An 11265-nucleotide genomic window follows, 5' to 3' on the forward strand; every position below is an offset into this window, starting at 1 on the left:
TGTTTAGTATTTGGTCCCATATTCCTAGCACACAATGATTACATCAAGCTTGTGACTCAACAAACTTGTTTGGATGCATTTGATGTTTGTTTTGGTTGTGTTTCAGACTATTTTAGCCTACATGATTTTGTTGGGAACTATTTCGCAATGTGTGTATCTTGAAGTGGAACATTGATTGTTCCAGTCTAATTCGAAAACAAATAGTCTTGGGTGTCATTTTTATGACGGATAGACTGAAATGGCAACAATAATATAATAGTGTTATACCACACAAATTTAAATAATAAATAGGCTTACATTAAAACTTTTACACAAATGTAAGCTTTAGTGCTGAGCGATTAGTGCTTTTTGATGATGGTTCAGTTTCGGATAGTCACAGTTTTCGATTTCAATTCTATTTTTTTACAACATTAGATGCACTATGTATTATGTGGGTTGAATGCTGTAACAAGAGAAAAAAAACAATTAATACAAGTCCCATGATGGTAGGAACTACTCATTACTACTTATCAATTATTAACCATCATTTATTTACATTTACTTTAATGAAATATTTCAGTTGTTGTACATATTACATGCTTTATTTGATGACTAGTATTTCATTCCAAGTCATCCTCTCATCTCGTCTCTATAGAGCTGCGGTCTATGCTGTCTGACAAAATCACTCCTTTAGTAGTTATTCAAAGTAAATAAGGCCTACTTTTATAACTGCTGAATACCAAATATCAATCACTTAGATAATGTATTTTCAGGTAGCGATACCGAGCTAAGCAGCTGCTCTCTATCCCTCTCGACTGTGCAGTCTCTCCTTTCCCTCTCCATGTTTGGCCCCAGGGATATGTAGGTTACTTTCTACTAGTTACCTGCCCAAAATTGTAATCAGTAGCATAATTGATGAATTACCCAAACTCAGTAATGTAATCTGATTACTTTTAGACTACTTTTTGAAGAAGACAACAATGTATGTTACCAATTGAACGACATCTAACATCTAACGACATCTATTGCAGGATAAATCAATGTTAAAGTTTACATAGCTGGCCATATATACAACCACAATCTGTAAAGCGCAAAAAGCTCAATGAGAGAGCAGCAGTGTGCTATGTAGAAGACATAGCTTGGACTGTAGCCTACAAAAGCCTATTTCTGCTCTTTTCCCGCAATCCATCGCATTGCGGGAAAAGACACATTTGGTGTGTCATCATAGGGGTCTCTGATTTGTGGTCAGACTCGCTCAACTTTCTTTCACAAACATCCTTTCTGAATTTAAAAGTAGTCTCGAAGTAATCATCTAGTTTTTCAAAAGTATACGTAATCTGATTATCACGTGTTAGGGAAGACCCAGATGCAGACAGTGTCGAAGTAACAAAAATGTATTACTAGAATAGGGGGTAGGAAAAACGACAGGTCAAGGGCAGGCAGAGGTTGGTAATCCAGATCAGAGTCCAAAAGGTACAGAACGGCAGGCAGTCTCAGGGTCAGGGCAGGCAGAGGTCAATAATCCAGTGTGGTGTGACAAGGTACAGAACAGTAGGCAGGGTCAGGGCAGGCAGAATCATCACAACTGGGAAAACTAGAAAACAGGAACCAGAAACAAACAGGAGCAAGGGGAAAACCGCTGGTAGGCTTGACAAACAAAACAAACTGACTGGGGAAGATGGGCGACACCTGGAGGGGGTGGAGACAAGCACAAAGACAGTTGAAACAGGTCAGGGTGTGACACTGATTGCAATATTTTTGCTGGTAACATAACATATTACAGATAACGCTTTTTTGTAATCCCTTACATGTAATATGTTATTCCCCAACACTGTCTGCCCCACACTAACCTAAAGTAGCAGGCATAAAAGAAACACACAGACTGGACAAGTAGGAGCCCAATGGATTATGGTCATTGTAATTAATTACCACATTAAATAAAGCATAATATTTGCCTGTTGGAAACTATATCTCCCTACATCATCGCACATTTCGGGCTTGATCTGATTTATCTCTAGAGAAACTGTGCAATATGCGCATTGAGCTCTCAGAAAAAAACGAACGAAAGGAAATTCAAATAGTCAATTAGTTGTTTAAAAACTGAAAATTAACTGAAATGTTGGTTAATCGCTCCGCACTAGTAAGCTTAGACTCAAGTATCCACATTTGCAAAGCCCACCCTCGCCAAAAGTAATTCCCAAGAACTACATGCCACCTGTCATTTCCATTGGGAATGTCAGTACTGCACATGCAGCCTAAAACGGGCATGACTGGTTCCTATTTTTGAGTGAGTGAAAAGAGACAAAACAGTTTAGCTTATGTCTCTAATACATGTGTTACATAAAGAGTACATCTAAAAATAATTGTGAACATTTTTAACGTTGAGTAGTATATGAAAAGTTGTTCTCGCCACACAGCTCAACATTTGATGGCAACTAATCTATATCGAAGACAGTTATCGTCAACAATATACTGTACCTCTATCAATTTCGTATTTATGGTAGTATTGTTTTAGTTAAATTTCTACAGAGGGTGAACAGGCAGATTGCAGCATGGCTTTATTTTCTTATTATGTCGATATTATATTGATACAACTTTTACGATAAATATGTACCATATTAGACTGTGCAGATTCTAGTCAGTAATGTCCAGTGGAAAAGTGGTGAACCACATTTTCTTTTAAATTGGAACATTTTCATTCAACATTTTTGCACCACGGTGTCATTCACTGAAAGTAGCATTGTCAAGATGGCTATAAAACCTTGAACAATGGCTAAAAGTTGGTCACGGAACTTTAACCCACATGTCCAACACATGGAGACATGGTATTTAAGGAAATTATGACTGCTTATTGCTTTTATAAAGCAGGAAATTACTATACAGTTGAAGTCAGAAGTTTACATACACCTTAGCCAAATACATTTAAACTTAAACATTTAAACATTTAAACTTTTTCACAATTCCTGACATTAAATCCAAGTAAAGTGTTCCTGTCTTAGGTAAGTTAGCATCACTACTTCATTTTAAGAATGAAATGGCAGAATAATATTAGAGAGAATGATTTATTTCAGATTTGATTTCTTTCATCACAATCCCAGTGGGTCAGAAGTTTACATACACTCAATTAGTATTTGGTAGAGTTGCCTTTAAATGGTTTAACTTGGGTCAAACGTTTCGGGTAGCCTTCCACAAGCGTCCCACAATAAGTTGGGCAAATTTTGGCCATTCCACCTGACAGAGCTGGTGTAACTGAATTAGGTTTGTAGGCCTCCTTGCTTGCACACGCTTTTTCTGTTCTGCCCACAAATTTTCTATTGGATTGAGGTCAGGGCTTTGTGATGGCCACTCCAATACCTTGACTTTGTTGTCCTTAAGCCATTTTGCCACAACTTTGGAAGTATGCTTGGGGTCATTGTCCATTTGGAAGACCCATTTGCGACCAAGCTTTAACTGATGTCTTGAGATGTTGCTTCAATATATCCACATCATTTTCCTTCCGCATGATGCCATCTATTTTGTGAAGTGCACCAGTCTGTCCTGCAGCAAAGCATCTCCACAACATGATGCTGCCACCCCTGTGCTTCATGGTTGGGATGGTGTTCGTCGGCTTGCAAGCCTCCCCCTTTTTCCTCCAAACATAACAATGGTCATTATGGCCAAACAGTTCTATTTTTGTTTCATCAGACCAGAGGACATTTCTCCAAAAAGTACGATCTTTGTCCCGTGTGCAGTTGCAAACCGTAGTCTGGCTTTTTTATGGCTGTTTTGGAGCAGTGGCTTCTTCCTTGATGAGCGGCCTTTCAGGTTATGTCGATATAGGACTCGTTTTTACTGTAGATATAGATACTTTTGTTCCCGTTTTCTCCAGCATCTTCACAGGGTCCTTTGCTGTTGTTCTGGGATTGAATTGCACTTTTCGCACCAAAGTACGTTCATCTTTAGGTGACAGAACGCGTCTCCTTCCTGAGCGGTATGATGGCTGCATGGTCCCATGGTGTTTATACTTGCGTACTATTGTTTGTACAGATGAACGTGGTCTCTTCGGGCTTTTGGAAATTGCTCCCAAGAATGAACCAGACTTGTGGAGGTCTACAAGGTTTTTTCTGAGGTCTTGGCTGATTTATTTTGATTTTCCCATAATGTCAAGCAAATAGGCACTGCGTTTGAAGGTAGGCCTTGAAATTCTTCCACAGATACACCTCCAATTGACTCAAATGATGTCAATTAGTCTATCGGAATCTTCTAAAGCCATGACATCATTTTCTGGAATTTTCCAAGCTGTTTAAAGGCACAGTCAACGTAGTGTATGTAAACTTTTGACCCACCTGAATTGTGATACAGTGAAATAATCTGTCTGAAAACAATTTTGGGAAAAAGTACTTGTGTCATGCACAAAGTAGATGTCCTAAAGACTTGCCAAAACCATAGTTTGTTAACAAGAAATTTGTGGAGTGGTTGAAAAACGAGTTTTAATGACTCCAACCTAAGTGTATGTAAACTTCTGACTTCAACTGTACATGTAGCACCATTTGGGCCCCAAAAGGAATCCAAGAGGTGGTGCTATTATTGTACTTTCAAACTTAGTGAATGGTCTTAACTTTCACGATGCATACAAGGTCCTACCCCGCCCTCCTTTCGGAGAATCTGACCATGACTCAATTTTGCTCCTCCCTTCCTATAGGCAGAAACTCAAACAGGATGTACCTGTGGTAAGGACTATGCAATGCTGGTCTGACCAATTGGAATCCATACTTCAAGATTGTTTTGATCACGTGGACTGGGATATGTTCCGGGTAGCCTTAGAGAATAATATTGACGTATATGCTGATTCGGTGAGTGAGTTAATAGGGAAATGTATAGGAGATGTTGTACCCACTGTGACTATTAAAACCTACCCTAACCAGAAACCGTGGATAGATGGCGGCATTCGCGCAAAACTGAAAGCACGAACCACCGTATTTAACAATGAAAAGGTGACTGAATGAAAACGAGTTTTACTGAATAATTTTGCACGCCCAATTTTTCAGTTTTTGATTTGTTAAAAAAGTTTGAAATATCCAATAAATGTCATTCCACTTCATGATTGTGTCCCACTTGTTGATTCTTCACAAGAAAATACAGTTTTATATCTTTATGTTTGAAGCCTGAAATTTGGCAAAAGGTCGCAAAGTTCAAGGGGGCCGAATACTTTCGCAAGGCACTGTATCGCCGAACAAACAGTGTAGTTATTCCTTCCGCAAAGCAATCAAGCAAGCAAAATGTCTGTCTATAAACTATGTGGAGTCGCAATCAACTGCTCAGACACGAGGTGTATGTGGAATTGAAGGAATGATGGATGGCGCTAAATACAGGGAAATTCTTGAAGGCAACCTGTTTCAATCTTCCAGAAATTTGAGACTGGGACGGAGGGCTGGAGCAGGATGTCATAAGGTGAATTCACCAATTTGTAAGTCGCTCTGGATAAGAGCGTCTGCCAAATGACTTAAATGTAAATGTAAATGTAAATCACGGACTACAAAAGGAAAACCAGCCACGTCACGGACACCGACATCTTGCTTGCAGACAAACGAAACACCTTCCTTGCCTGCTTTGAGGATAATACAGTGCCAAAGACGTGGCCCGCTACCAAGGACTGTGGGCTCTCCTCCTTGGTGGCTGATGTGAGTAAGACATTTAAACGTGTTAACCCTCGCAAGGCTGCTGGCCAAGACGGCATCCCTAGCCGCGTCCTCAGAGCATGCGCAGACCAGCTGGCTGGTGTGTTTACGGACATATTCAATCTCTCCCTATCCCAGTCTGCTTTCCCCACATGCTTCAAGATGGCCACGATTATTCCTGTACTCAAGAAGGCAAATGACTATCACACCATAGCACTCACTTCTGTCATCATGAAGATCTTTGAGAGACTAGTCAATGATCATATCACCGCAGTGGTCTAAGGCACTGCATCGCAGTGCTAGCTGTGTCACTATAGATCCTAGTTCAGAGTCCAGGCTCTGTCGCAGCCGGCCGACCGGGAGACCCATGGGGTGGCGCACAATTGGCCCAGCGTCATCCGGGGTAGGGGAGAGTTTGGCCGGCAGGGATGTTCTTGTCCCATCGCCCTCTAACGACTCCTGTGGCGGGCCGGGCGCAATGCACACTGACACAGTCGCCAGGTGTACTGCGTTTCCTCCGACACATTGGTGCGGCTGGCTGCCGGGTTAAGCGGACATTGTGTCAAGAAGCAGTGTGGCTTGGCTGGGTTGTGTTTCGGGGGACACACGGCTCTCGACCTTAGCATCTCCTTCGTGTCCGTATTGAGTTGTAGCAATGGGACAAGACTGTAACTACAGTACTACTGTACCAACGAAGTTGGGGAGAAAAAATTATAATAAATAAACCAAAAAAACATATTAATTAAAAATAAATAACAATATTTAAAAAAATTACAAAATAAAAATAGGATCATATCACCTCCACCCTACCTGTCACCCTAGACTCACTTCAATTTGCTTACCGCCCAAATACGTCCACAGACGATGCAATCGCCATCTCCCTGCTCACTGCCCTATCCCATCTGCACAAAATGAATACCTATGTAATAATGCTGTTCATTGACTATAGCTCAGCATTCAACACCATAGTACCATCCAAGCTCATCATTAGGCTTGAAGCCCTGGGTCTCAACCCCGCCCTGTGCAACTGGGTCCTGGACTTTCTGATGTGCCGCCCCCAGGTGCTGAAGGTAGGAAACATCTCCATTTCACTGATCCTCAACACTGGGGCCCCACAAGGGTATGTGCTCAGCCCCCTCCTGTACTCCCTGTTCACTCATGACTGCGTGGCCATGCATGCCTCCAACTCAATTATCACGTTTGCAGACGACACAACAGTAGTAGTAGGCTTGATTACCAACAACAACGAGACAGCCTACAGGGAGGAGGTGATGGCACTCGGAGTGTAGTGTCAGGAAAACAACCTCTCACTCAACGTCAACAAAACAAAAGGAGATGATCTTGGACTTCAGGAAACAGCCGAGGGAGCACCCTCCAATCCACATTGACGGGACAGCAGTGAAGGTGGACAGTTTTAAGTTCCTCGGCGTACACATTATGGACAAACTGAAATAGTCCACCCACACAGACCATATAGTGAAGAAGGCGCAACAACGCCTCTTCAACCTCAGGAGGCTGGAGAAATTTGGCGTATCACCTAAAACCCTCATAAACTTTTATAGATGCACCATTGAGAGCATCCTGTCGGGCTGTACCACCGCCTGGTACGGCAACTGCACGCAAGGCTCTCCAGAGGGTAGTGAGGTCTGCACAACGCATCACCGGGGGCAAACTACCTGCCCTCCAGGATACCTACAGCATCCGATGTCACAGGAAGGCCAAAAAGAACATCATGGACAACAACCACCCGAGCCACTGCCTGTTCACCCCGCTACCACCCAGAAGGCGAGGTCAGTACAGGTACATCAAAGCTGGGACTGAGAGAGTGAAAAACAGCTTCTATCTCAAGACCATCAGACTGTTAAACAGTCATCCCTAACACAGGGAGGCTGCTGCCTACATACAGACATGAAATCATTGGCAACTTTAATAAATGGATCACTAGTCACTTTAAACAATGCCACTTGCATAATATTTTGCATAATATCTTGCATTACTCATCTCATATGTATATACTGTATTTTATATAATTTATTCCATCTTGCCTATGCTGCTTTGTTATTGCTCATCCATATATTTATATGTATATATTCTTATTCCATTCCTTTACTTAGATTTGTGTGTATTAGGCAGTTGTTGTGGAATTGTTAGATTACATGTTGGATATTGCTGCACTGTCAGAAATGGAAGCACAAGCATTTTGCTACATTCGCAATAACATCTGCTAACCATGTGTACAGTATGTGACCAATACAATTTGATTTGATTTTGATTTGATTGAATAGGGTCCCATAGTATTTAGTGCTACCTAACTCCCATGCGTCTCCTGTCCTGAATATGTGCACAGTACTGCAATGGAAACATCAGACATACCACCATTTTCTGTTCAACCCCATCCTTTTATACTGAAGAAGTCCTTCTGTTTTTAAACGTTATATCCCTGTGCAGTCCAAACCCTCCACCTGATGATATTCTAGACAGGCCTGTTGAGTGATGACTTGGAGGTCATGACCTCCAGGAACTGAGTCTGAACAGACCCTGGTCCTGCATTTACATCACCATGTCTTTGCTATGGCCTCTCATTTTACATCCTCCACAAGGAAAATGTTCAATAAATCAACTAGGATGTAGTCGCCAAAAAAGTGAAGTCATATATTCCAGCAAATATTGTTTAGCGTGAAGTTTGTCTCCTGTCCAAATCATGGGCTTTAAAAGGTGTTTGAGGCTGCCACTGCTGCATAATGATAGAGGCAGATGTATTATTCTCACACAAATGGGTATTTATATACAAACTTTCCGACGAACATAGTTTATGGGTTTATGTGATTTTGAAATTACAGGCACTTTTGGCATTTCTTATTTTCTTGAAGAAAACTTATCAACAGAAACATTTTTCCCAGTTTGTCAGGAACCATAAACTGGTATTGGCTGTGGACATTTTATTCGACAATACATGGATTTTACTCAGTTTTTCCATAACCCCTTCTGCTGATGTCGTCACCATCAAATCACAAATCATTACTTTTTCTTGTACTGAATGACATGCCCAATGGGTTTTTGGATTACCTGGTTAATCTGTACTGCAGCATTAAGAATTCATTATTGTAATTCCTTAATCCATAAATATGGGCCTGCATTGGCTGTGCTGTATACTTGCATGTAGGCTACCATCAACAGTGCAAGTTTCTTGTTAAAATGTATATATACTTAACAAAGATAGAAATGCATCATGCAACAATTACAAAAATTTACTAAGACACAGTTCATATAAGGAAATCAGTCAATTGACATAGATTCATTAAACCCTAATCTATGGATTTCACATGACTGGGAACACAGTCATGGATCTGTTGGTCACAGATACAGTTGAAGTCGGAAGTTTACATACACTTAGGTTGGAGTCATTAAAATTTGTTTTTCAACCACTCCACAAATTTCTTGTTATCAAACCATAGTTTTGGCAAGTCAGTTGTCTCATGCACAAAGTAAATGTCCTAAGTAATTTTTCCAACAATTGTTTTCAGACAGATTATTTCACTTATCATTCACTGTATCACAATTCCAGTGGGTCAGAAATTAACATATACTAAGTTGACTGTGCCTTTAAACAGCTTGGAAAATTCCAGAAAATTATATCATGGCTTTAGAAGCTTCTGATAGGCAAATTGACATAATTTGAGTCAATTGGAGGTGTACCTGTGGATGTATTTCAAGGCATACCTTCAAACTCAGTGCCTTTTTGCCTGACATCATGGGAAAATCAAAAGAGGCCAACAAACCTGACTCAGTTACACCAGCTCTGTCAGCAGGAATGGGCCAAAATTTGCCCAATTTATTGTGGGAAGCTTGTGGAAGGCTAGCCGAAACGTTTGACCCAAGTTAAACAATTTAAAGGCAATGCTACTAAATACTAATTGAGTGTATGTAAACTTCTGACCCACTGGGAATGTTATGGGAATGTTATGAAGGAAATACAAGCTGAAATAAATCATTCTCTCTACTATTATTCTGACATTTCACATTTTTAAAATGAAGTGGTGATCCTAACCGACCTAAGACAGGGAATTTTTACGAGGATTAAATGTCACGAATTGTGAAAAACTGAGTTTAAATGTATTTGGCTAAGGTGTATGTAAACTTCTGACTTCAATTGTATATTAAAAACACCCCAGTTTAATCCCAAAGTCATTACACACGTTTTTATAGTGACAGTCCATGGTCAGTGCATGGACAGTGCATGGACAGTGCATGGACAGTGCATATGGAGCACGTGTCTGATCATTAGAAGAAAACAAAGGCAGGGTGACGTAGACTTAATTTAACTTGTACCAGGCTTCTTAGAAGCTCCCATAAAGAGGGTTTTGTCGGGCTTCTTTTGCAGTAATGCCTGCGTTCTGTGCTAAGGATCAATTTATATAAGAGATCTGGCGCTGTAAAAAACACATATTTATTAAATTTACAGCTTGGCATGCTTGTCTGACAGCTTTTCCAGCCAAATGTTATCAGAGTAATCACCCGGCTTCCATTTTCCGTTCAACTCCCCTAACAAAAAGGCTTTTTATTGTCCTGTAATAAATGTGCTCCTTTTTTGCCACGCTCATGCTGTCTCATATGGGATCAGTATCATGCCAAATGTATTTGCAAATGTAAATCACCAATGCACAAATATAAATCACCAATCCACAAATGTAAATCCCTTTCTACAAATGTAAATCACTTTCCACAAATATAAAACCCTTTCTACAAATGTAAATCACTTTCCACAAATGTAAATCACCAATCCACAAATGTAAATCACTTTCCACAAATGTAGATCACCAATCCACAAATGTAGATCACTTTCTACAAATGTAAATCACTTTCCACAAATATAAATCCCTTTCCACAAATGTAAATCACCAATCCACAAATGTAAATCACCAATCCACAAATGTAGATCACTTTCTACATATGTAAATCACTTTCCACAAATATAAATCCCTTTCTACAAATGTAAATCACCAATCCACAAATGTAGATCACTTTCTACAAATGTAAATCACTTTCCACAAATATAAAACCCTTTCTACAAATGTAAATCACTTTCCACAAATGTAAATCACCAATCCACAAATGTAAATCACTTTCCACAAATGTAGATCACCAATCCACAAATGTAGATCTCAAATCCACATATGTAGATCACTTTCTACATATGTAAATCACCAATCCACAAATATAAATCACTTTCCACAAATGTAGATCACCAATCCACAAATGTAGATCAGTTTCTACAAATGTAGATCACCAATCCACAAATGTAGATCACCAATCCACAAATATAAATCACTTTCCACAAATGTAAATCACTTTCCACAAATATAAATCCCTTTCCACAAATGTAAATCACCAATCCACAAAAGTAAATCACTTTCCACACATGTAAATCACCAATCCACAAATGTAAATCACCAATCCACAAATGTGAATCACCAATCCACAAATGTAAATCGCTATCCACAAATGCAATTCACTATCCACAAACAAACACCTTTTGATTTGTATTTGTAAATTGAGGGTCTTAAGTAAAATGACCGCCATAAAGATTTGCACATTGGAGCGATATGCGCAAACATGACAGATACGGAAA

This window comes from Oncorhynchus masou, chromosome 1, assembly GCF_036934945.1.
Source record: "Oncorhynchus masou masou isolate Uvic2021 chromosome 1, UVic_Omas_1.1, whole genome shotgun sequence".
Classification (NCBI taxonomy): Eukaryota; Metazoa; Chordata; class Actinopteri; order Salmoniformes; family Salmonidae; genus Oncorhynchus; species Oncorhynchus masou.